Source organism: Apis mellifera, linkage group LG14 (genome assembly GCF_003254395.2).
Source record: "Apis mellifera strain DH4 linkage group LG14, Amel_HAv3.1, whole genome shotgun sequence".
Lineage (NCBI taxonomy): Eukaryota > Metazoa > Arthropoda > Insecta > Hymenoptera > Apidae > Apis > Apis mellifera.
The window spans coordinates 6,192,487-6,219,779 of record NC_037651.1 but is presented as its reverse complement, the minus strand read 5'-3'; the positions used below and the strand labels follow the sequence as shown (position 1 = coordinate 6,219,779).

The 27,293-nt window shown below is 36.3% G+C and overlaps 1 protein-coding gene and 1 long non-coding RNA gene across 8 annotated transcripts in view; one reads left to right on the top strand and one right to left on the bottom strand.

The window, feature by feature from the left end:
• LOC726153 overlaps positions 1 to 27,293 on the top strand; it is a 301,298-nt gene that overhangs the window by 114,993 nt on the left and 159,012 nt on the right. Inside the window, exon 1 of one of the 7 annotated variants that reach the window (XM_001121913.5) lies at positions 24,022 to 24,040. The exons of the other annotated variants lie outside the window; for them this stretch is intronic. The gene's annotated coding sequence lies outside the window, so the exon portion shown is untranslated. Of the gene's footprint in view, positions 1 to 24,021; positions 24,041 to 27,293 lie in introns of those variants that run through there. 7 annotated transcript variants of the gene reach the window in all.
• On the bottom strand, positions 769 to 4,854 carry LOC102654440. Its single transcript, XR_003306024.1, has 2 exons — positions 3,322 to 4,854; positions 769 to 959 (listed from the first exon to the last, which is right to left on the bottom strand). It is a non-coding gene; the product is annotated as an uncharacterized LOC102654440 (long non-coding RNA).

Here is a 27,293-nt window from a genome sequence, read left to right as displayed (position 1 = left end):
ATTCGTAAATTGAACGTGTCCATGTTTGTGTCCAGGATTAATTATTTATTTTTGTTATTTCTTTTAAAGAGATACGTTTTAAGAATTATTCTTTACGAAGGAAATTCGGTAAGGGAATTTATCCAATTATTAAAATAATCATATATCCAAGTATAAATCAGAATTAGCAACGTGGAAATATCTCTGACGCCAAACTACATAAATTAAAATCTCAAAATAGACCGATTAAACGACAACATTTACCATATTTCAATTAATCTCGAACCATAAATCTTTTTCCAAACAGAAAAAAAAAAAAGAAAGAAAGAAGACAGATTTCATCCGTGAAACAAGCAAAAGAGTAATTTCACGTTTAGCCGAAGGTAAGGAAAAGATTTCCGGATTATTCCAAAGCAGGATGGAGGGGGAGGGATGTTAAGAAAAGGTGGAAACATTTCTAGCGCAACTTCCTCCCTGACAAACTTACCCCTCACCCCTTTTTCGAGCGCGCTTTCCAAAGTTTCCTTTCGCAAAGTTTTACCTTGACCCAGCAGGCATCGGGGTGTATGAAGTGCAGTGAGAATGCGCGCAACTGGTTGGCCCGACAACTTTACCGACACGTGAGAATTGCAGATGCTTCCTCGCGCCTCTTCGCTTTTAAACGTCTCTGTGGAAGCTGTTAGACGCCCTGCTCGTTTCTTCTCCTCCTCTTCCCTTTCGTTTTCGTCTTCTCCTCCTCCTTGTGTATCTTCTTTTTTCCTCCCCCTGCCTCTTTCTCTCTTCTCTTTCTTTTTTTTCTTTCGCCCCTCGAGGCGTCACCGAGGAACGTTCAAGTTGGCAACAGTGGATGAGCAACGCGCTTCTGTGAAGTTGGACTATTTTTTTTTTCCTTTCATGCGTCGTTGGAAAAATTTTTCTCGAATTTTTCCCCGTATTTTCGACCCATGTTTCGTCGTATGGATATCGGTGTCAAGTTGCAGCTGGAAACGAACAAGAGAATCTCTCAAAATCAACCAGTGTAGAAGTAGCTATTTTTGTTTAAATCGTCTCTCCATTCCATTTCTTCGTTAATAATAGAAATTAAAGATTGAAACGTTTCTTGCTTTTGGAAAAATGGAAAAATGTATCTCGTCAAATTTAATGATCAAAAATAATTCCAAAATTAGAAACGATTTTATATATTTCTCTCGCTCTCTCTCTCTCTGCGTGTAATTTTATCCATATCCCCACAAATTTGCACAAAATTCGACGGATTCGCGACGGATTGATACCAATGATACCCGATACCAGGTTTACCAAAATCGATTTATTAAACGTAATTATAATAGATCCCGTCAAAAGGCAGGATTTACGATTCCGACTATTATCGCGTTTGTGGCGGCGATAGTGGCGGCGATAGGGGTGGGCCGAGTTTAAATTTTTTATCGTGTTTTCACGTTGGCAGTTAAATATAATTTCGCACCCCCAGGAAATGGCGAGCCAGTGATGCCGAACAAAACGGATTTGAGGAGAGAGAGAGAGAGAGAGAGAGATAGAGAAGGAATAAAAATGAAAATAAAAAATTCGTTTCATCCGAAGTTTTTCGCTATGCGATTCGAGGGAGATGAGAATCGGTTGTTTAAATCGAATAATTTTGTTTTCCCCCCTCCATTCCTCCTCCTCCTTCCACCACTGTTCGAATTGCGGTCGTTTGTCACGTTTGACGTACAGAAAATTCTTGCTCGCGCTTCATCGCATGATCAAACGATCCGAGCGTTTCGAATATTTCAATGATGATTCTTTATCGCGGCCGCACCTGTCCTCTTTACCTTTATGAGAATGAAAATCGTTTAATCGAATAATTTTTTCCTTTTCTTTTCCTTTGTTTATGAAAAAACGATTTTCATTCTCATAAAGGTAAAGAGTTCTTTCCTTTTGTGGGTATTTATTTATTTTTTTTTTTAATAGAGTTAAACATTATTATTTTGGAATGAATAATACTTTCTTGGAATGAAGAGAGGTGAATTTATTTGGAAGGTTTAGTTATTTGGAAATCTTGGAAATAAATTTTCTTCATTTTGAAAGTGAATATTAATTTCCATAATGATATGTAGGGAATAAGAGAAGCACAGTATATTCATTGTTAATAAGAATTTGTACTTTTCTAGAAAAATCAGAGGATAATAAATATCGAGACACGAGAAACAAAAATAACAAATGGAATAAAAGAAATAATTATGTCAATAATTATTCCAATAGAAATATGTTCTCGATTAATTTCAAAATTTTGAAATTTCAATCTTTTTAAATCTCTTTCTTTCTCTCTTTTTCTTCGACATAATTATTATTTTTTGAATACAAATATGGATTGGTAAAAGAAGACGTTTTCAATTTCTCAGGGATGAAAGTAATTACGTAAGATGGAATATTAACGCTGTCTGATGACAGGTGAGAAGGCATAAATACAGGATTGAAGCAATGTATCACAATTTTACATAATTGAGTGACAGACGCGTTGGCAGTGTCGCGCGTTGTCGAGTCAACTGTCCGACCGATGTCATTTAAATAATTGCCGTGGCATATTCGTCGAATTAATAATGGATAACTTCAATCGTGTTTAACAACTCTCCAAAGCGTTTTCGCTTCGTGTCCGCGCGTTTGATCCAAGTGAAACAAGATTTTCGACGAAACAGTTTTTTTTCTTTTTTCTTTTTCTTTTTTTTTTTTTAATTCGTTAAACGACGACATGATTTGTTTAAACTAAATGTAAATTTAAATCCCGAATGGCCACAAATATTTGCAATTTGCAAGGCGGTCAACAATTTTTTAATAATTCGCGATACGACAATAGAATTCCAAAAATTTCGAAATGTAAATAAATTTTTAATTGTTCCCTCGACTCGTTGCGTAATAAAAGTATTCCAAATATTTCAAATATGATATGAAAAAAAAAGAGTAGTAATTCAATACAACTTTACTTCTTAAAATCTCAGATATTCCAAATATGAAATAAAAATTTCTCTCAGAAAGAAAAAGAAAAGAACTTAATACATTTTAACTATTAAACAAAAAATGTAATTACCAAAAGAACTTTTTCCAAAATATCAAACATATCATCCATTTCATCCATTCTAAATTATCTTTCTCAAAATATTAAGAAAAAAGTACAAAATTTAATGCTTTGTCATTCTAAAATTCCCTTCAATTATTTAAAAAAAAAAAAAGAAACAATCTCATACATCATCAAACACGATAAAGAATAAAAATTCCCTTGTATACACAATTTATGAAAAAGCATTTACGTAATCGGAACGTGAAAAATAGGTGGAAAATTTACCGCTTAATAGTTTAATAAAATCGTACCATTCGTCTTGGGAGCGAAACAGTTTCTCTTCAGAGCGCGTGAAAACACTAACAAGCTCTCCTCTCCTCCGTTGCGGAACACTTAGCCCGGCTGCCAAATTGAACGCGTGATTTAATTCGACGTGCAACGCGTCAAACATGGGGCCGCCATTTACGTCGATAGGTGACAAGCCAATTAAACGTGGCGAGGCGTTACGTCTTATGTGTATACACCGTGCTCGTTTCTCGAGCCTTCCTTCGTTGCTAATCAGGGGCAAAGAACCGTGAAGAGAACCCAGCCCACGGCTGGGCTGTATCGCTTTCCAACCAGCGAGCGCATCGCAACCTGCGGCTTCGATCTCGTATATATAATTGCGCCGACCGATGCACAGGGGCGGCGTGCGAATAGGAAATCCTAAAATTAGCGGGGATCGATCTGGCCCCCGCCACGAATCGATACTCGCTTCAGCGAGAATTTTACAGGTTATTTTTGCATCCTCGAGTTTAACGTTTTCGACGCAAATATTTTTCCTTTTTCCTCCTCTCGCGCGTTAGGTGTCTCTGATAATAGAGACGGCGTTGGAGAAAATAGACAATCGATAAACGAGTTTCTGTCATCGTGAAAATTAGAATCACGCACCATATCTGAGCATCTCACGCGCCAGAATTGGAATATCGATAATTCAAAATTCTCTCCCTGGCACCTCGATGCTGTAAAGAAAATTATATACGTGATATAATGATTTCTATTAACTTTATTCTCGTTTGTCAAATGATCTACTTCTTCTGTACGTATATATAAAAGCTCTTCCAATTAGAAGAGGAAGAAGAAAGATTCTGAAAGAAATCGTTGATTTCGTTATAAAAGACGCACAATTACAAGAGAAAAGAAAGTAGAATAATCGCTATGATATACAAAATAAGTACAAATAATCCAATGTAATTGATTACAACGATACTGCAATACTTCTCCAAGCAAAAATTCCAAGGATCGATCCCGTTGTCTCAATTTTGATCGATTGTATCGATCCTCGATTTCCTAATAGTCTCCATGAAAAATCCAATTAAAAAAAGAAGAGAGAAAAGGAAAGAAACGAATAAACAACAATATAGAGAAGAAAAAGAAAGAAATTTCAAGAAAGAAAATTGTACATTGAGAGGAGGCGAAGAGGGCAGGTGAACAAAAGGATGGCAGGTGAACTCGATGATTTATGACGATGATCGCGCAACAATGGCGGCGCCCTGGCCAATTTCTGCCCCATCATCCCCCGGAGAAGGTAGCCGATTTATGCTAACAATAGACAAAGTTCATCAGAGACGTGTTTGGGATTCGGGAAATTTTGAAACACCTCCAGCTTCTCCGATTCCTCCCCCCTCCTTTCCCTCCCTCCCCTCGTCCATGTTGGCTCATCAGTCACATGTGACTGTGTAACGTCCATTACACGCGGAACTGGCGAATGGATTAAGCAAATCGGCTCACGACGCCGCGTAACACGCCGTGCGCACGCATGGATACACGCACGCACGCACGCACGCACGCACACACACGTACCGTATTCGTCGATGGACGTGGTATGCATCGATGCATACGACGGTGGTGCGTTCGTGTGGATACACCTGGCCGCTTGTATCGCAAGCCGCAGAGCACCGGTTGCACCTAGTATCGGTTTGAATTTCCCTAGCCACAATAATTTTAGGTAGCGGTGACCATAAATATCTTTCGCTCGGTCGGTAATTTTAGGTCGGTAAGGCCGTCGCGTGGAGTCTGTCTCCTTGGATGGCGGAGGATCTCGGGAGGGGAGGGTCTCGGGAGGATTTGATGTCTCGACTGATGTCAGTTTGCTTGTTGTTACGTGCCGGTCGAGGGGATTTGAGATTATGATGATTGTGTTGCGGATGGGTTGTTTGGGTGATGTGATGATTAGGTAATGTTGTGTACGCGTTGGAATATTGTGGCTGCGTGAAATGTTTGGTAAATTGGGTGTAATTTGAGTTTCCTTTCGAAAAATAGGATTTCGTATATTGGATGAATTCGCGATTTTCGGAACGATCTAGAAATTTTTTTTTCGATACGATCGAAGAAACTTATACACAGGGATTTGAAATATTCTCGGCCCAATAATTGCATAAAGATATATAATACACGAGGATTAAAAATTTCTTTCAATTTTATCACATCGTATAACCGATAATATCCATTGACAAAATTTTCCTCTCTCTCTTTCTGTCGATAAAACGATTCGAATCGGAACATCCTTATCTCGTTACTCGAACTTGGAGCCAGTTTTTCAAAAAATTACATCTTCTCTATTATCTATGCCGCTGCAGGGTTTCATATTGAACGGTGAATTAATGGAGGGAACCGGCCCCTATCTTGGAACATTATCATTCAATGCATTCCGCGCTGATATTATTTTTCGGTTATGCAAATAAAAGTGTGGCTCCACCGGGAGCAATACGCGAATTCTCAGCAGAGGGAGGAGTTTCCCGTTTTGACTTTTATATCCGCGGTGATGGCCGAACGAAGAGCGAATACAAGATAAAAATATGGATACATTGGAAAGTAGGAGGAAACTTATTCGATTCTCGTGGCTTCGAATCTTTTCGTGGCGAATTTCTTCGACGCCGGTGCTCGATCGATTTCGAAATTAATCGAATGCGCGATCCCTATGGGGGTGGAAAAAATATTTCTTCTTCTTCAGAGAGAAATATCCATGTCACGGAAAAAAATAAAAAAAAATTTGCAATGAAATTTTTCGTAAGATTTTCGTTCTTTATTTATTTATTTATTCTTAATTTTTTATTACTCTAAAACAATCCTTCGATATTTATTTTTCGTAAGAGCATCCTTTATTTCTTAATTTTTCAAATTGTAAGGTAGAGAGAATATTTATATTGATAAACAATTAGAAAAACAAAATTACGTTTTTCCTTTTTTTTTTCCAAAAAGAATCGAAATATTTTTGGATCGCGTTCTATAAAATGTCTATATTAGCAAGAAAAAAAAAAGTTAGAGTAAAAATTATGGAGGGTTTCGCGTTAAGGGATTGATATTGCGCAAGAATCGGTTATTATTGGACCTTTGCCGTTTCCGTGTGCACGTTCTAGTTTATCGAAAATTGCGAAGCGATTTAACGATGTACTTATGTATCTTAGTGACAAATTACGAGCCAAAATAATTTCGTAATGGTTAAGGAACGACTTGTTACTTCGATGAGTCATGTGTTTGCACGGTGTAGAAATAAACAGGATTGTGGTATTGCGAAAGTAATCCGGTTAAACAGACATTTTTAAAGATGAGATCGATCTTTCTGAATATATCTCCGGGAAAAAACGATTCGAAATATATATGGAATAGGTCTGCAGGTTTCTTCTTCTTCTTCTTCTTTTTTTTTTTTTTTAATTTTTTTCCCCTCATTTTTATTTGTAAATTTCTATCCGCGCAATATATGAAGCTTATCGCGAATTTATATGAAAATGCGCCTCGTTCGGATGGAGATCAGTTTTTAATAGGTTTTTTTTTTTTTTTTTTTTCTTCTTTTTTTTTTCCCACGATAAAATGTTCCTTTCATTACATTATATTTGATCAACGCAGCCATAAAAATCGTTATTCGATTCGGGCTCGATATCGCGAAGCCTATTATTTACAGGGGCGGAAACGCGATATTTAAAAATATTAAAATGTGATAACGGATATTGTTCTAGAAAAGGATAAACGAGAGGAGATAGGGGGAAATACGTACGTGTGATAATAATTCGGGTGGAGATCGAATAAAAATTGCGAGAGATCGTGACATTTGCAAATTAATTTCGAAAAAGAAGGTTATATTCTCGGAATGTTTGCCAAGAGGACCGGTAGAACGCAAGTAGCCATTTGTAACAAAGAAGAAAAACATTTTTCCCTCGTCGTGAAAATAATTCTTTTTGCTCTAACCCCCAAAAAAAAGAATAAATAAATAAATAAATAAATAAATACAAACATCCTCTAATCAAAAAAAAAAAAAAAAATACTGATCATCGCATAAAATTTACAATTAAAGAAAAAAAAGAAAAAGAATCTTTACCCACACTCGAAATGTGGAAATAAAATTCGAGATAACTTGGAATTCTCCAAGTTTAATTACCAGATACAAAATGTATTCATACATCCCTCATAATTGTTTCCCAGAAAAGGAGAAGAAGAAAAGGAAAAAGAGTGGCGCCATTATTGCCCCGCCATTTACGTACACGCGTTTCTTCTTAAATAGTCGCGTGATCGCGCAGTTTTTATCCACGCGTTAACGCGTCGCAGAGTCGATGAAAGAGTCATCCCACCCCGCGTGAAATGGAATTGTAAATCGTGGCGGAAGTGGCCCCCCCCCCCCTCCCCCACGATGCACCACGCATTCTCTCATTTCCTCCCCTCATCTCCGATGCACACATTTCTTTTTCCCTCCGTATCACCGTTCCCCAGCCTCTCGCCCACACCTCAGCACATATCACCGCTCAAATATTCATTCCCCCTTCCCTCCCCCCTTTCCCTCCTCCTTTTCTTCGACTTCCACATTGCGCCGACTTTCTCATTTCAGAGCTCGCCTCTCCTCTCTCTGAATTTTCTCCTCTTATCCCTCTTTGTCTTCGTTATATTGAAATTTTAATTTTTCATTTCCTCCACCCTTCTTCTTCTTTTTTTTTTTTTAAATCTCGAATAATATCGGGGGGGACGAAGTTAATTATCGAGGTAAAGCAAAGCGATAGATTTCGTTTCTACGTTTTATTTTTATTGTTATTGAGATTGTTTTTGTTTTTTCTTTTTATTTGGAGCATCGTTTTATTATAGGATGGGATGGGTAGTTTCGATTAACTCGATTTGGAAAGGAAAAGGTGATCGAGCGACGTTTGACGAATGACGAAAGAGATATTCGCGTGGAGAGCGAAGAGGAAAAATACTTGAAGCAATGTGAGCAGGATGAGAAAAATAAATGGAAGTTGAGAGACAGGTCGAATGCTAACGTTATGTCCGAAAGATATTATCTATATTAGAACTGATACGAGAAATTTGTGTCATTTTTGACTGAATATCAAACTGGATAAACGTTACATCTCTAAAAGTTAAATTACCTTTCGTAATTACCTATCTTTTTTTTTATTTCTTTTTCTAGGAATTCTTTTAGGAAAAATCACGAAATATCTTATATCTTTCTATAATATATCTTTCTTAAGATATCTCACTCCCCAATAATAATCTTCATCAATGAAAAAAGAAAAATCACCCAATTATCGTCGAAGAATTCATCTAAAGGTTCAGACAATCTTCTTTGAACCATAAATGCCTCCCCTCGAGACTCAAAACTTTTTATTTTTTATCCCAAACTTCAATCCCTCTTCCATCATTGTTCTTCTCGAAAAGTTCGCTTATTATAAATAGCGCGTAGGAAGAACGATCGAAAATGGAAACGCTTCGATCACGAGTTCGATGCAAACGCACCCCCTTCCACGAAATTTGCACCCGAACGTTTTCCAAATTTGCGCATAACGTGTTTTCTCTTGGTCCCCGTTGATACAACCAGGGCGAAACATCGGAGGATCGGTTGGCCGACCGTGTATAATTAATTAACGTCTGTTTATGCTTTACGCGGGCTTATAAATATTCATGGAGGAGCGGGCCAAGATGCATAACCGGTTCATTTTCCGAAAAATCGATCGAAATTGTTGCATCTCGTTCGAATCTAATAATTTATGAAACGTGCGGATTTTTTTTCTTTTTTTCTTTCTATGATTATTGTTATTATTAATCTATTAATCCGTGCATTTTATTTTCGTTTTTTTTTTTTTTTTTTTTGTTAAAAATACGAGATCGGAAAGGGAAATTATTTTTAGATTTTTGGACATTTGGAGATAAAAATAAATATTTACGCATTGAATATTTTATATATGGTAAAATGGGTTTCGAATATTTGGATCATCGAAGAGTGGATATTTTAATATCGTTGGAAATTTTACTTGTTCATTCATTATCTATTTTTAATTGATTCAAGAGGGATTTAGAAAAGTATTTTTAACAATTGTGAAATTGGATTAATATGGAGTTACGTAGAATTTTTGATCATTGGATTAGGAAAAAACGAAGATTATTTTTTAAAATTGTTGGAAATTTTGTCCATTAGTTTATCACGAATGCATGAATTTTAAATTCGTAGATCTCTCTTTACTTGAAAATTATCAAGAATTTAACTGCCATAGGAAGTAAAACTAAAAAAACTCTTTGAAAGTAAAACTAAAGATTTTTTAAACTTACATACAACTTATATATGTAATTAAAATTGAAAAAAACATTTTTATTCACGAAGTGAATTGTCAAATAATAATACCGAGCAGATATATATATATATATACATATTAATTAATAATTTCATGCAGTTTAAACTGATTGAAAAATTGAAATGCCTATTTCGAATTATGAATTAAAATCGGGCGATTGAATTTTGTGGATCGGGGGAACACGCGTGAATTAATAATTTGATGAATTTGATGAATCGGGAGCGAAGAGTCTCGTCGAAAACCGATCGTATTATTAATTGCAATTTATCAGTTATTGGTTATGAAAATGTAAAATGAGAAACATTCCGCCCTCTCTGTACACCGTACAAGGTAATATCCTCGATATTACAAATATTAATCGAATGTACGCAAATCGTCCGCGTCTGATTGTTAAATCTGTTGCCCCCCTTCGAAAGAATAAAAATTAACGCGAAAAATTATAATAATATTTCTTTTGAATACCGGTTTGATATTTTCAAAGTGGCTATGAATTCCTGAGAGAATTATCTCTCGATGGAACGACGAACGGGTGATAAGGGAGGCGGAGGGAGTGAAAAGAAAATGGAAAATTAAAGTCAGAGATCGATTATGTGACATTGTTATTTGAAAATTGGATTCGATTATAAATTCTAAGTGCTACATATTCCAGATTGGACGCTCGAAAGTCCCCTCGTGCGAGATCGAATTTCAATTTTAATCGTTTCAATTGATTCGCCACGATGGTGCAACGTCGATCGAGATTATCGGTAATCTGACGAATCGACAATACGATTTCTTACAATTTTTTTCTTTCTATTCCAAACGGTTATAAATAAATTATCGCTAGTTCTAATTAATCAATCTTAAATTATAGGATAGCTATACCCGACATCCTGAATAACATATTCAATTTTGGCCCATTTATAATTAATCGGTTCTAATCGAGGAATATCACGGATCACGGATAATTTCCATCCTTTTATAGCAATTGTTCCGAATAATCTTAAATAAATCGCATCCAAATTATTAATCTTTGATCACGTATCTATAATTAATTATTATTCTGGTAATTGAGAAACAGATTAACTTTCATCTTTCTTTTATAATTATAAACTGGCCATTTATTAATTAATCGTGAATCAATATATTATTAACTCAATTCAATTTCCACAAATTCTACACTTAGATGATGTAATAATCTAAATGGCACTAAATGGCACTAATTTTTTTCCCTCTCCCCTTCAGTTACAGTCCAACCATTCGTGCATAATAAATAACTTTCCTTAATAAATAAATAAATAAATACTTCAAAGTATTATTCGTTCGAAAAATGAATTAAGAAATAAATGAAAAGGAGGGAAGAAAGATGGTAAGGAGAATACGAATCCTTCGTGGTTATATTTTTCCGCGTGTATTTCCCCTCTGGTCACGTTCAAAATTGCCCTCCCTCGTCAACAATACATAAACAACACACACACACACACGCACGCGATCCCAGTAACCGAACTACAAATACGCGGAGAATCGAGTTCGGTAACAACTAATTAATCCCTCGCAGTCATCGTGATTTAATTAACGTGAACACTAACGCGAAATTTCGTCTAGCTTTAGGTTACGTTACAAGTTACACAGGATTGAATTTCGACAATTTCATATGGGCGCGATTAAGTGAAGTAATATTAGTTTCTGGAAAATTTATATTTGCACACACGGTGGAACGTATTACGATTGATCCACGCATTCCGGGATGGAACAATGCTTTCCCAAATGGCCCCCTCCCCCTCCGATTAATAACAATCGCGCCGATTTTCGCCGCTCAAAATCTGTCGAATCCACGGTTAATCCAAGCGAGGAAGCTTGCTCCTTCACATACAGTAGAATGAATTTTTCTCCAAAAATTACTCCATCGTTTGGAGAGAATTAGAATTCTTTTCATCTATTGATTTAATTTTATTACTGTTTTATTTGTATGTTTCACTTTTAGAACAATTTCGAATAATTTCCCGAGAGAAGAAATTGGATTAACGAAAGAGATATTATTAGAGGATAAAAAATTTCGATAAAATTTCCTAAATCTCTCTGCCTGTAAAAATAATTTTACAGATTCGATGCAGTGATATCGATTGAATATAATTAATTACACACGATTTTACATTAATCTCGTCAAATTCTATATCCTTCCCCAACAGTTAATTAAAATCCCACTTCGAATTCGATAATAATCGGATAAAATTACCAAGATTCTTAAAATTCCTCCTTTGAGTCAATAATATCTAATTGATTATCAAACCTACCAGACAAATTCTAGAAAACTCGAGCAATATTTCCAACAAATTTTTAAACGAGCCGAACACGGATTGTGTCGAAAGTGGCAAATCGAGGGTGATTGATATTCAGGATCGTTGGATCGGAACGAATTCGTCGATTAAACCTCCCCTCCCCTCTCAGCCCCGATTGGCGGCGGCTCTTGACGAGAAGAACGCGCGCGCGATTACACGCGGTGACAATTGATCAAAGCACTTTCGAAACTTATTTGCGGCGCGGCGTGGCCAGCTGTGTGTAAAGTTGGAATGCGGCGCGTGTGCCACGCGGAATGAGTCACGGACCGCGCGCTAAATTGAGATGGCCGGACCACGACACGCATTCGTCACGGGCGGCCGCCCGTTCTTATGGTGGAGAGTTACGGGCGACAGAGTTTTCGGGAGGAGGGGAGGGGGAGAAAGAAAGAAGAGGAGGAGGAGGAGAGAAGGGATAAATGGAAACGAGAGTATTGGCCGATTGCGTAATCGCGTTTGTGTTTGAAACCTCGTTTCGTTCGTGATATTTTGAATTTAGATTGTGGCGAGTAAATTACTTCTGCGCTAAAATTTTTTTTTTACAACTTTTCGTATTATTATTGTACAATAATTTTTCATATTTTTGTCGACGAATGTGTCACACTTCTCGTGTAATAAAATCGATAAAATACATTCACTTTTTCTTGTAAATTTGATAATTACATTTTAAAAATACGGTTTTGTCAAACGCATTCGTGGATTTTTAACAATAATTGAAGATATTTAAAATATTGTATTAATAATTTTAGGAAGTCAATTTTCAATTTCCAATTATTAATAGTATTTGAACGTTGAAAAGAATAATTCCAGGGGATTTTAATAATAATTTTTCAAGACAAAGAGGGGGGACGAATTTTATTCTACTCCTGTTACACGCCGAAACCGGGTAGGAAAAACGAAAAAGAGACAATTTTAAAAACATCGTGGATAATTCCGCATCCAGCAAGGATGGATAAAAACGCTCTATTAACCCAGAAACATGCATTTCCATAAAATAGCCGGGAAGGAAACCTCGTAGAGCCGAGATCACGAGTGTCCATTCCATTTTTCCCATCCGTTAATCAATTTCTCCCCCCCTCCCTCGCCGGTGAAAACGGGAGAAGTCTGGGGAAACTGGAGAGTCGGAATTTTTTTCCGCGTTTACACCGGAAAGGGTTGAACGAGAAAAAGAGAAGAAAAAAAGAAAAAAGAAAAGAAAGGAAGAAGAAAAGAGAGCAAAAATTTATATCGTTATTAAATTCGAACGTAAAACGGCGTCGCGTGGTGTGTTCGTATGAAAGAAGAAAAAAGAAAAAGGAAAAAAAGGAGAGAAAGGGGAAGGTTTTGCAGAGAAACGAGGACGAAACGTCGAAAGTACCGTTTTCGCGTCTGAAAGCTTTGTTTTCTCTCTCGTCCCGCGGAAAACACGCACAAGTGTGTGTCTCTCCTCGTTGGAAAAGCGCGCTTTTACCATACTTGGCGCGATCGCCGAGAAAAGGAGGCGACGATACCACCCACGTTTCATTTCGAAACGAGATAGTTGAAAATTTCATCCTCGAGGAAACGGATCCTCCAAACCGGATCCAACGTGTTGCGCGATGATTTCTTTTTTTCTTTTCTCCTAGCAAGGGGTTTCTTTCTTCCAAAATTTACCCTCTTTGGGGTAAATAAGTTTCGTTCATTCCTCGAAGATCTTTCCAACTTTATCCAAAAGATTAGTCTCGAAACTCGAAGAACTGTATTCTTATAGATAATTTTTCTAAACTTTGATAAGGTTCCTTTTCCTTTATAAAATTGTTTATTGAAAATCTTCTTAATTGTTAAAAAAAGAAAAAAATTTGAAGGTGAGTCGCGCTCCAACAACTTTTCGATTGATCGAAATCTACCCTTCCTCTCCAAAAAAGGTCCAAATTTTCATTATCCTCAATAAAATAAATCTCGATTCAAATTCACGTTAAAAGCAGGATCGTTAAGAGGCATATGGCGCGGTCGTTTAAACATTTATGCCGGCATTAAACGTGACAACGCGGCGTAGAATTTTTGGACGTGGCTGGGGCCGGCTACGCGTTCACAACAACGCGAATCGTTTATCATGTCAAAATTATCTAATTATTCTGGAGGGAGGTAGAGGGATAGGCGAAGGGTAGCGAAAAGGGGGAATTGGTGGAAATTGTACAAGCAGGAATGCGTCGCGGCGTGCGTGTTACAAATCGCCCCTCGTCCTCATCGATGTAATCTATAACGTGGCTATAATTTGCAGCCGTGGTTAAATTGAAAATCGTCTCTCGACGATAAAGAAAGAAAAGTGAAATGAAACGAGCGAAAGCTTCGTCCCTTCGTTATGTCTCGAGATAACTCGATATCGATCATTTCATTTATTTTTAATTTGTTATACGAGGAATAATATTAATTTAATTACGATTAGAGTATTTTTTGAATCTTTAGAATCTTGAGAGTTGGTCGCTTTATATTTTTGAAAAGGAATAAATCGCGGAATAAATAATTCTGTTTGCTTGTTTTATTTATTAACTTAACACTTTTCAATTTTATTATAAAAATATTAGACTTCGATGGATTTTAATGGGGGATTTTTCGAGAGATTATTAAATTTTGAAATATCTCATCAAGTATCTTCTTAAGGATAATTTTGCATTTTTTTCTTTTTCTCTATTCAATCGTTTAACGTCCGACAACAACAAATTCAAATTCGATTTAACGATAGGGTGGCGCTCGCTCGATATGTTTGCCATTATTTTTAATGACGTTTTAAGGAGGGTAACGGATAATCGGAATCAGATTCGATATTGATGAGGAACGATTACGAATTGAATTCGACGGATTGACATTATGGTACGCGTCCCAATATGATTTAATTAATGGCTTTAATTCTCCCGCACAACTATGCGCAAAACTGTACCTGTACGCGCTCCCCTGAAATAGTAATAATTCAATTAATGAAACGTAATGAGATTTCTCAACGATGATGAGGGTGGCCGGTATATGATTAAAAGTGCAACGTTTACACGATAGATCTATATCCATATCCATCAGAATCTTACTTGATGATCTTTTATTTATATTTTTAAGTTAACATTTTTTTCTTATACACGTTTTGTTCAAATATTCGAACAAAAATTTAAATTAAACATATCTCTATATACATTTATTATTATTTATTATTTATTAGAATCGCAAATAAAAATATGTGAAGAAATTAAAATTTTTTTCGTTAAAACTTATTCAAAAAAAATATAGAGGAAGCCATCTCGATCTACTGTTGAGATTTAAGTGTTCGTGAAGCTTAAGAAATTATGAGTCCTTGATTCAATGATTCATATTTCTTTTTTGTTTTTAGAAATTATACGATTATTTTTTCTAGAATTATATGTTCACAATTTGGAGTAGATGAAAAGAGGAGACGACAAGGACAGAAATACTAAAGGATCAAAAATTATAGGACGATATTTCGGGAACCGGAAGTCATATCGAAATAAACGAAAAAGAATTTTAAAAGGCAAAGTTTCCAATGATCGTTCATTCATCGACAGAAAATAATCGAAAGTTTTCCTAATTTTAATCGTAATCAACGTAAATGATTTAAGAAATAACGTTTTCTTTACACGAGGATATGTTGGAAATAGATCAAGATTACGTTTTAAAGAGCAAAGTTCCAAGTTCTTTTAATTATCTTTCATCGAAAATCGCTATCTTAAAAATAGCTTCTTCGAAGTTATATATTAACGATTTAAACTTTTCCCAATTTTAATAGAGTTTAATCGAGATTCGAGAGAGAGAAAGAGAGAAAAAAGAATATTTCGAAATACGAATACGATTATCTAAAAAAAAATGGAACGGAACTGTTTCGACGTAATTATTTCTTCTTGGGATCAAAGGGAAGAATATTCGTTTCTCTCGCGACGAAGAAGCGGACCAAAGTATTTATAAAGCGCGCGTTTTCAAACGCATCCCCGGGGTTATATTCGTAAGGATTCGTAAGAATCGTTGGTGAAGAAATATCGCACGACGCAACAAAGGGGGACAAAGAGCGGAGATAGAAGTAAGAAAATCGTGGATGGTTGAATGGTATCGTTGCCTGTGCGAAAGCAAGTTTTTCGCTTTTTCACCTTTTACCACGCGATACCTACACCATGTTGAATGGACCGTGCACGTGTACGTTGCGTACTTGCCCAACATTTTAAACGCTCTTTTTCCCCCTTTTTTTCCCTTTTTCCTTTTTCCTTTTTTTTTCTTTTTCGGCGGAAGAAAACAACCCGCGGTAGAATTTCACGTCGGTTAAAGAAGATATCGTTGTTGAAACAATCTCGAAAACTGGAAACTTTACTCGGAATTCTAAAAAGAGCGCTCGAAAAGTATACAAGTAGATTCAAGAAAGCAAACAATTTTACTTACGCTAAGGAATGTTTAACGAACTAATTTCGGAATGCGATTCCTTCCACACTCTTTGATCTCTCTTTCCCTCTCCCTCTTCCCTTTTCGAGAAATATAAAGAAACCATTTCCCGGTTTATAACATAAGGATATAAAAAAAATTCATATAATTTCAAATAATTGTTTCTAATTTTTCGATTCTTAATTCTCTTGTTTGATCCTCTTGTTTTCGAAATTCTTTCTTCCTTTCTTTCTTTCCTTCTTCTTCTCGCAAGTAGGAACGGAACACCTGAGCAAATAAATAAATTTAGATAATAAATTTGACGTTAACAACACATGGACGAGAATCGAGGCCGTGTTGCTCTACAAAGTTCCAAAATTCACGAGCGGAATATAATCAGGAACTGCGCAGCCATAATCCAATGAATTATTCTAATCACTATTCAGTTACGATTCGTGTTACGTACGATACGCCGCGGGATTTAATCGGAAATAAGCACGCTGCGGCACAATCGTTACCTCCCACCCCCATCCCCCATCCCCCAGATGTAATACTGTGGTAATGACAATAGTCGCGCAGTTAAACGATATTTAATACTAATTATTTGTTACGTTATTCAACGCGACATTTATAGCTCTCGTGCACTTGTTCACCGTGTATACGTATACATCGTCGCGGCAGCAACAAAAACAACAATCTCCTTTCGGCCATCTTTCTTTCTTTATTTCACGATTCGTGAAGTTTCCTCTTCGAGGAAATGGAATTTAAAATTTATCCTCCTTGAAATAATTATTTTCGTTCTCGATTGTTGAGGAAAAATCGATCGATGAATAAAGAAAGGGAAGAAAGTACGAATACTTTTCTTTTTTTTCAATTATTTAATCAATTATTATATCATTCTAAAATTTACGATGATGCAATTCTCGATTAGAAAAATTCGAAGGAATTATTTAAAAATTCAGTGGTTTTAATAAATTTTATCTTATGCTCGGATAAGATTTCGATGCGAGTGACAAGGGAGAGGCAGCAGAGGGGGAAGAAAATATAGAACTGTCTTGGTGGAACGTTGCGGGCAGTTCGCCAATTGCGCTAATCGCTAATGCATTCTTATGTCTTGACGCTCGATCGATCAAAACACCTGAGAGATCTATGCGATATTTTGTGACCCTTTCAGATCAGATCTCGGTGTCTCGAATTTCTGATTATAATCCGTTTGTTAAGACTTATCTTTCTTCAGGATCTATTTTCTGCTTTTAGATCCTCTTAACTCCTTAAGAATTAAGTTGAAATTATTCTAAAATTATATTATTCATACAGGCGATAATTTTTCAGAATAATTCGTGAATTTCTTCTTCCCTCGATATTAATTATAATTATTAATAATAAGAAATAACATTTTTTCCACCCCTGTAATATTTTCCATCCGATAATTCTTCCATGGCGATTCTAACACCTCGAGTCTCAATTTCACAGCTACGATTCTTTTTTTTTTCAAATTAAAACCGGCGAAAAGAGAAAAATCCACTCTACCTCTCTCTATTGTACAAAGGAAAAATTGATTCGTGTATTATAATCACAGGATATAGAATTAGAGAGAGAGAGAGGGTAACGTTATTCCAATCATTCATCCATATCTTCTTCTTCAACCTCGCATAGAAAACAGGAGAACAAACATTTTTCTTTCTCTCTTTCTTTCTTTCTTTTTTTTCCAACGATACATACGTACGATTTTAATGAAGAGCCTTCCCTTGGATCGGGGGATATTCATTAACACAGGACAATTTTATCGAATGTAATATATTTTCCACGCATTAAAGGGCGCGCTTAAATTCCAAAAGAACCATTTTAATTAGCGTCGTTTCGACGTTCATTTAATTCGCGTATTTTTCCTCCGTTTCTCGCGCGCCCACAGATTTTGGTCTAATTAATCCGGGACCCCGTCCTCCCCCCTCCACCGATGCTCAGGGGAACCGAGTGAAATTGCATATCGCTCCGAGTTATGCCGCCCATTGGACCACGGCCAACGTGCACTTGTTACTTTTATCTGTCGTGTATCGTTCACTCAACTCGTATTACTTAAATTAAACGAACGGTTTATACGGTTTCGAATCACCGCCTCTTCTTCTTTTTTCCTCTTTCTTTCTTTCTTTCTTTCCTTTTTCAATTTCTTTTTATTCAAAAGGGAATTTAATCTACACTCTTTGTGCGAGCTGTCATTAACCGGCCTGCTCTGAAATCTCATCGACGAGTATGTATCGTATAACCCGAGGAATATAGAAAATATGAGATTTCTTTTTTTTTTGGAGATGGAAAGAATCGATTTGGAATATTCGTGGTATAATTGGAGAAACAAGAAAGAGAGGGAATTTATTTTATTATTTTTTTTTTTTTTGGTCGAATGGTTACGATGGTATTAAATTGTTAATAATAAAAATCTGCCACCGACAGGTTTTCCATCGAGTTTTGTTCCTTCGGCGATTGAACGGCGATCGAGATGTCACGAGCATCTTCCACGTTCAAATTAATTTTTGATAATTGCAAAGCGACGATGAATAATCTCGCGCGTGTAATTCAATAACGATCGAAATGATTAAAAGTTGCAGAAATTGCGAAAGCTTTGCAATCACAATAATTTCAAATTATTATACTCGCGTCTACGAAACTAGGAATTTTTCTCTTTAAAAATTATCTCTCACCTTCTATATTTATCTTCAACATTAATTAAAAAAGAAAAAAAATTCCAATAATCTGATCGTTCCAATCTTCCTCTTCGAAACAACAATCGAAATCAAAACGTTTATTATTACACATCCCACACACAGTTGCATTCGCCTATGAAGGGTGGCCATGGGGCGTTATATATCCAATAAAGGTGGAATTGCGGGGGTGGAGGAGGGCGAGGTGAGGTGTACGTGGAATCTACGCATTGATGTTTAATGCAAAATTCAAATCGTACCTCAAGACACCCACCCTCTTTCGTCCCTCTTTCCTTCGTTTCCACGATGCGGAGGGCAACATATGACGCAATCTTGGCAGGCATTGTCGGGGAACCGGAGACATCTTTAATGTATGAGATGGGGGGGACGGCGGGCTAGCTGGCACCGGTAATTGTCACTGTGTCGATCCACGGGGGAGGGAGGGGACGTGTGCAATCTCTCGTTTCCATTTTGCGTACGCCTAGAAATTTCGTACCCTCCCCTTCGCCAAAAACTCTCTCTCTCGTGATTTTCGAAAGTTGAGTTGCTCGAAAACGTGAATCTGATTATTCTATTGTAAAATAGTTAATTAGAAAAATTTGGTAAAACTTGGTAATACGATTGTCTGAAATGAGACAAAAGATATAGCAATCGATGATCGATTGATATCTCGATAAAGAAATAGAATCATCCAATAAAATAACCTAACCTAACCTAACTTAACTTAACCAATTTGTACTAATTCTTTTTAATTTAGCAAAATGTAACTTTATGAACGGATCTCAACATAATCTGATCCAAGTTTTTAATTTGGATCGATAATATCGTTCCTTTTTTGCAATTATATTCGAATTCGATCAACAATTTTCTAATAAATTTTTAAAATAACCTAACCTAATCTAACCAATTCGTACTAATTCTTTTTAATTTAGCAAAATGTAACTTTATGACGGATCTCAACGTAATCTGATCCAAGTTTTTAATTCGATAACATCGTTTCTTTTTTGCAATTATATTCGAATTCGATCAACAATTTTCCTTGTCCACGCGTTTACACGCCATGAAAGGAATGTCTGTTGCCGCGACAAACGTCGTCGTCGATACTCTCTCCTCGCAACGGGGGAGAGGAAAAGGAAAAATTTATTGGCGCGCCGTTTCCTTTTTCACCGAGCTTTATTGGCCGGTCTCCTCCTCCTCCTCCTCCTCCTCCTCCTCCCGTTTTCCCTTTTTGCTCGCCGGATTTTCGAGGGCGTTTCTCCTCGTCTCTCGTTGCTTGACCCGGTTTCCACAACCTTCCTCTCCGCGTTCTTGGCGCCGCGTGTATTGCCTCGTTGAAATATCCCCGATTTTGACGCGGATTGATTCTACCAGAGAGAGAGTGAAGGGGAGGAGAGAGAGGAATTGAGATTGGTACGGGGCTCGAAATTATTTTGATTCTCGTTAGAGCGAGGAATATTAGGAATAGCGGTAATCAGAAATAATAGAATGGTCGGTGTAAAATTTTTGGATTCTTTTCGATCGATAATTTGTCTTGTTGGACATTTTTTAGAAATTTTAAAGATTTCTTATGATAATTTTGAACAGTAATATTCCTTTTCTTCCTTGATTAATTTGGAAATTATCTTTTCAAAAAAATTGATACGAAAATTTAAGAAGTAAAATTGGGATCTTTTACGATAATCTTTTTCCTTCTTGGATTCTCGACAATTTAAGTGAAAAATTAAAATATCGTTTACACAATAACGTTCGGACCGATGAAAACTTGGCGAGTAATAATATAAAAGTTTTTAAAGGTTCAACAGATCGAGAAGAAACATTTTTCTCTTTTTTCTTTCTTTCGTTAAAATATATCCAAAGATTGATCTTTCGCTAGTTTCCATCTTCCCCGCGTATTATATTTCGCATCTTACTTGGAGTAACTTATACAACGATGATGGTAACTCCCAAGTAAAACAGGCGCGAAAGGATTTCACAAGGATGAAACAGGCAGGGAACGTCTGACTTATGGAGCTTTATACTACTAATTCTCCGTTCTAGCCTGTTATAAATCCCTTTATCTGTTGTTCCCTCGCGTTTCTCTGTTTTCTTTACCGTTCGTAACGCCTGATATTTTTCCTCGCCCTTCCTTCCCTCTCTCCCTCCTCAAGAATATAACATAATGCCGAGCAAGGTTGAATCGAAGGAATATTAGCACGGCCGATCCCACGCGGTTTACACCACTTTTTTTCCCGAGAAATGCGGAAAAATTACACGAGCGAATCGCTCTCTCTTTCCGTCTTTTTCTTTTTATTATCTCCTTCCTTGTTCTTATTTTTCTTTCTTTCGATTCCAATTCGGAAAGGAAGCCGAATAATAATGAGAATTATATTTTCATTATTTTTTTTCCCTCCTGGAACGAATGAGATATATCTACTTGAAAATCGAGATTAATTTGTACCTCTTCGTTTCTTTTTTCATTTCTATTTTATATCAAGAAAGAAGGATTATATATTTCGAAAATAACATTCCCGAATAAGCGTAATTATTATTATTCGAATTCGATTGTTTTATTCGTAATTCTTACAAATGATTTTCACAAAATATTCGCGTGCACGTCGTTGAATTAATCAAGGGCACGCAAATTAATAATATATTCCCGAATAATTTTGGGACGAGAGAGAAAGAGAGAAATTTAATCGAGATTGTCGAATCGGAGAAAATAAAATTCTCGGAGAAGAAATCTGCGTGTAAAATTCAAAAAAAAAAAAAAGAAAATCTCACCAAGGGGTTTCCATAATTCAGCACGAAATCTCTCCGTAATTATTCCAAGCCATAACCGCGATATCTCTCACCGGTGTTTCCTATTTCGTTCCTTCAATTTATCTTTAGGATCTCGGCCCCTTGCTAGATCCTTCTTCGTCCTCTTCTTGCCACGGTTTCCCGTATTTCATTCCATTCATCTTCGCCGTTGCTCGCGCTATTCTCCATACACGTGTACGCGCGGGCTTTTCAGGCCAGATATAGGTGGAGTAAATGAGAGGTGGAAGCGTAGCTTCCGCGTCGACACGTGGAATCCCATCGTAGAAAATTACGCGAATTTATACCCACACCCCAGCTCTCTCGTTCCGAGGTTCATCCGCCCGCGAATTGGACTTTCCGCACTTGGAACAATAAAGAACTCGATTTGTCATACGTCCTGCAATTTCGGTGCCCTTTTTTTTTCTTCTTCTTCTTTTTATCTATATCTATTTATTTTTTTATTTTCGACGAGGAATAAATCCACGCCGTAATTTCCTCGTCCCGAATGTTAAGTTCGTTTTGAAATTATTGCATTTCAGATATATGATCGTCGTTTCTCCAGTATTATTCGATATAGTTGTACTTTAAATTTCATTACATCATTTCATTTTTGAGATAGTAATACTAAAATTTTTCGTTTCCATCGAATTAATTAACCTTTCCTTTAAAGAATTTGAAGGAATATTATATTGGTCGATTTACACGAATAATAAAATTGATATAAAGAAAGAAATTATTCGATATAGTTGTACTTTGAATTTCATTACATCATTTTTGAGATAGTAATACTAAAATTTTTCGTTTCCATCGAATTAATTAACCTTTCCTTTCGAGAATTTGAAAGAATTATTATATTGGCCAATTTACACGAATAATAAAATTGATGTAAAGAAATGTATCTTAATAAATTTTCAACAATTCGTTGATTCAATTAACAATAATACAGTTATTAATAATAATAATATACAGTTACAGTACATAATATAAAATATACAGTTATTAATAATACAGTTATATATACAGTATCTAATAATGTGAGAAACGTTCGAAAAAGAAAAGGATTAAACGATAAAAATCGATTTCGGATTAGAAAGATTCCATCGAATTCCTCGAGTCGATACGCTGGAATATACCAAGTTTTCGAATATTTTATAGCGCGTGTCGTCCTCCGCAGAGGCGTTGCGAATGAAATTTTGAAAAGCCAGCGTTGTTCCCACGGAATTTTCACAAGGAATTTTCTTCGCGCGAATTAGGGGACACCTTGTACGAAGCCAATTCTCAACGGCGGGAGAATATATTTCCTTTGTTTTCGAACCGAAAGCAACCGGTTGAAACGCGGTTTTATCGGGATGACACCATTCCCCCCCTTTTCATCGAGTCGAATTACGTTGTGGAATCAATTGGAGAATAAAAAAAAAAAGGGAAGGAACAATGGCTATTTGAAATAACACATGGAAAAATTGTTAATTCCAAAAAAATTGTTAATTATGGAATATAAATGGACGAAATAACGATCAAACGTGAGAAATATTTCGTTTCGTTTGGAAAGGAAATTGCACCGCTGTTGTTTCTATAACCGAGGATATTTTTGAAATAATATTCTCGCGAAATAATCGTAGATTATTTTAAAACACAACCGTGCGTGTGGAAAGTGTTCGTTAAATAAAACGAATTACCAATTGTTCGAGGTAATATTTTATACGTTTTCCATATACGTATGTAATCGCAACAATGCGAAATACTTTTTCATCTTTCCTTTCGAATATATACAATAAGCGTTAAAGGTTAATTTTAATCCACTTTCTAATCTGTTTTGAATTTACACGCGTAACAAAGGCGAGACTCGTAATCTCGTGTATTTATATTCGAGCTAAACATCGCGTGATCGGTGTTTCGATTCCGTATTTGTTTTCCTTTTCGAACCGCCAGCGACACACCGAGCTCAGTCGAACAAAGGCATCGGCACGATTCGCATCTAAATAACACTTCCTTCCTATTTCCTTTATTAAACGTGCATTCTTAATCAAATCATTTTTACTTTATAAAAGAATCATCCTCCATCATCCTCCAAAAAATTCTCCAATTTAAAACATTCCCGAATATTAACAATACATATATATATAATTGTCTTATAAAATATAATTACGTTCGATCGATCAATCACAATCAAACGAGACTTTATTTCTCTCTTCTTTCTTCCAGAAAAAAAAATTCCCATCCAGCCACAGTGCATCTATAAATTTCAAACTCTCTACGGACTTATTACCACGGCCAATTGGGAAGGTTAGTTCCTCCAAGTCTTCCCTCCCTTGGCAAAAATTAACGCTGTCTATCGGATTATTCCGTCGTCTTACTCCACCCGGAGAGGCATAATCTAATTTCTTCTGCCCGGAACAAACCTTCGTTCCGTGCGTTTCACCGAAAGGTGACGAAGAGGGGGAGAGAGAAAGAGAGGGGAAAAAAAGAAATCGTGCCTCGAGTGAGAACGTGTATACGAGCGTTTCGCGCGTGTATTTTCCTCCATGCGATGCGTCTATACACGCAGTGTGCAGTGTGTTGTTGTTCGGGAGTGCGGATTAGGGGTCGTCTTGTACGAGAGGCAAATTATATTAGTCCCTTGGGATTTTCCGCCGCGCTTTACCCTAGCACGGTGAAAGATGCGCGAAACGGTATTGTTCGTCTCGTTTTCGTTTTCGAGGGAAACCCTCTTCTTCTTCTTCGAATTTAAAGAAACCGAGCGGTGTCTTTAATTATGTATCGAAAGGGGTTTATTCGAGTTTATTGGTTGGTTGTTGAAAAAAGAGGGAAGAGGGAGGGAAAGGTCTCTCGCTTGTAGCGCGTTAATTAATGCTCGGGGCGCGATTTTGAAATCTCTTCTCTTCGTCGACTTGGATACTTTAGAATTTTCTTTTTTTTGAGAAAGGAGGAGGAGGAGGAAATAAAATAGGGATTATTCTTTCGTCGAATTGTTGGCACAGATTTTAGTGACGAGTGAAAATTAATTTGATGTCTCTTGAGAATTATTTATTGCTCGATAAAAAGTATATATTTCCTTTTATTTTTCAGAGAAATTTTAACGATTAATTCCCATTTTTTTAAAGTACAATAGATTGTACAATAGTAATTGTAGTTTCACGAATCTCCATATAACAATTTCACCTATAAAATTTCAATAATAAGAATCAAATTAAAAACTCCCCTCAAAAAAGTTAGAGAGCAACCAGAAAGAAAAAAAGAATTCCAATAAATCCCATTTCTCTTCCTCTCTCCGAAAAGAGACTAGCAAAAATCCATCCCCCTTTCAAACGAGCAAGCAAAAGCAAAGGTTAATTTGCATAGAAATCTTAACATTGCATCCCCTTCTCCCTCTCCTTCTCTCGCATCAGAGAACAGAATTCTTATTAGGATATCGTTAATTGAATCCGTTCCAATATTTTATTTTCCTAATTTCATCTCATCCATTTCCTCGAGTTGTCTCGATTTCGATCGTTTTACAATCGTGAAAATTCGATCGAAGAAAAAGAAGAAGAAGAAGAAGAAAAAGATAAAACAGCGTGGTAAACGAATGGAATAGCGTTTCGTTTCGTCGGTGTGTGAGTGCGCGGAATGTATCCAACGGAACGGAAGTTATAAAATTATGAGGAGGCGAGGGAAGAGTTTGACGAGGGGTGATGGCGCGGTGATCACAATGCGCTATTTTATATCGGGATAGCGTTGAATAATTTATACAACTCGTGACGGCGAACGAAATCAGCTCATCATTTTAGCTCCCCCCCTCCCTCGTCCCTCCCCTCCTTCTCATTCAATTCGGGATCTATTGTAAAGTAACCATTAATAATATCTTCTAGGTCACGTTAACCGTTTTACCACCACCGACCCCTGCCCAACTATTAATCAGAGTTATTTCCATTTATATCATAATTTCGCGGATGCCCCGAACCACGATGCGAGATAATCTGCATGTGAATATAACGAATTTGCACCTGCGTTTACGAAGTGTTTCGTTTATTCGCCTCGTATATGTGTGTGTGTGTGTATGTACAGACACACCGGAGAATCGGCGAAATTTATTAAATCGTGTTTATGAGGTTATAAAACTTCCCCCTGAGGTGTGTAATTCATTTACTTTTTCCCTTATTCTTTTTTTTTTCGTCGCGAAATTTACAAGTCGTGAAATATCGCTTCACGGTGTTTTTTTTTTTTTTTTTTAGAGATTAGAAATTTCAAGTAGAGAGAGCAGTTGCGCGAAATGAATTGGAATTTAATGGAACCTCGAGACACGTTTCCCCTCCCCTTTTATTCCGTTCGAAACTGCCATTATATAAATCAGCATCGTTGCTCAAAGCGTTCGCGTGATTTTGCCCGACCTACGCTTGGAAATTTACACGATGTTACACGTTGCCTCGTAACCGTAACGTCGTAAACTAGAAAACGATGTTATACAGTTTCAAAGTTACTGAACTTCGGCCTTCGTCTTTTTTTTCTTCTTCTTCTTCTTCTTCTTTTTATTTTTTGTTTCGGTGAAACTCTGACGGTTTCCTGCACGCCGAGTATCTTTCGTATTCGTGTTAGGCGAAATTGAATCGCCAATGGAATTTCTTTTCGTTATTTGTTTATTCGATAATTAAAATAATAAGTTGATTAACGAATAATTTATGTATATATATATATCGATGATCTCGGTGAGGCGAGGAGAGAATATAATTTAAGAAAACTTTAGAGAAGTTGTTCGGTTCTTGCAATTAACTTGAACCGAACTTCATTCCAACTAATTCCTTACAGAACTCTATAAAGTCACTTACAATTATGCCGCATTAAATTTGCAGAAGTAATATCCCTAATATATACGGCCGCCGTTTGAGCTTTGCCGTGTTTGAATAAAATCTTGGAGAAGAAAATGTCTTATTTCATTTGTTGAATTAGTTTGATACTTGTTGCGGGGATTATTTTTTTGCGTTCCATCATTCTCGATATATATATAGAACTACAATTAATACACTTTTGATACAGTTTTCTTTTCGCGTTTTATTCTCTCATCAAAACGTTTTCTTCTTTCTTATACGTGGTGATATAAAGTAGTAAGTATAAATAAAATTAAAATATATTAATATTTATAATTATATAAAAATTAATACAGTTTCAGATCACGAATGGAATATTATTTTATCCCAAGTGAATTACATATATATATACATAAACGATCAAGTGCGCGCTCGGCAATTAATTTATTACTCCGCCTTTGAAACATTTAACCCTAACTGACGATTAATTACCTCAAACATAATTCCCCGAGGACTTAGGACTTTTGTTGTGAACAAGGTATTCGCTTTAATGAAGCTAAAGTGCAAGAGAATACAAGTTATTAACATCTGTGCATAGAACACTTTAGTGATTAATACGTTCTAGATATTCGAATACGGTGAATGAATGAAATTCGCAATATCGAATCAAAATTTATCCTTCGACGAAATTTTATTTTCTCTCGTGCAATTCTCAGCTTAATCTTCGTATAACTTCAGAAAATTTACAAAAATTA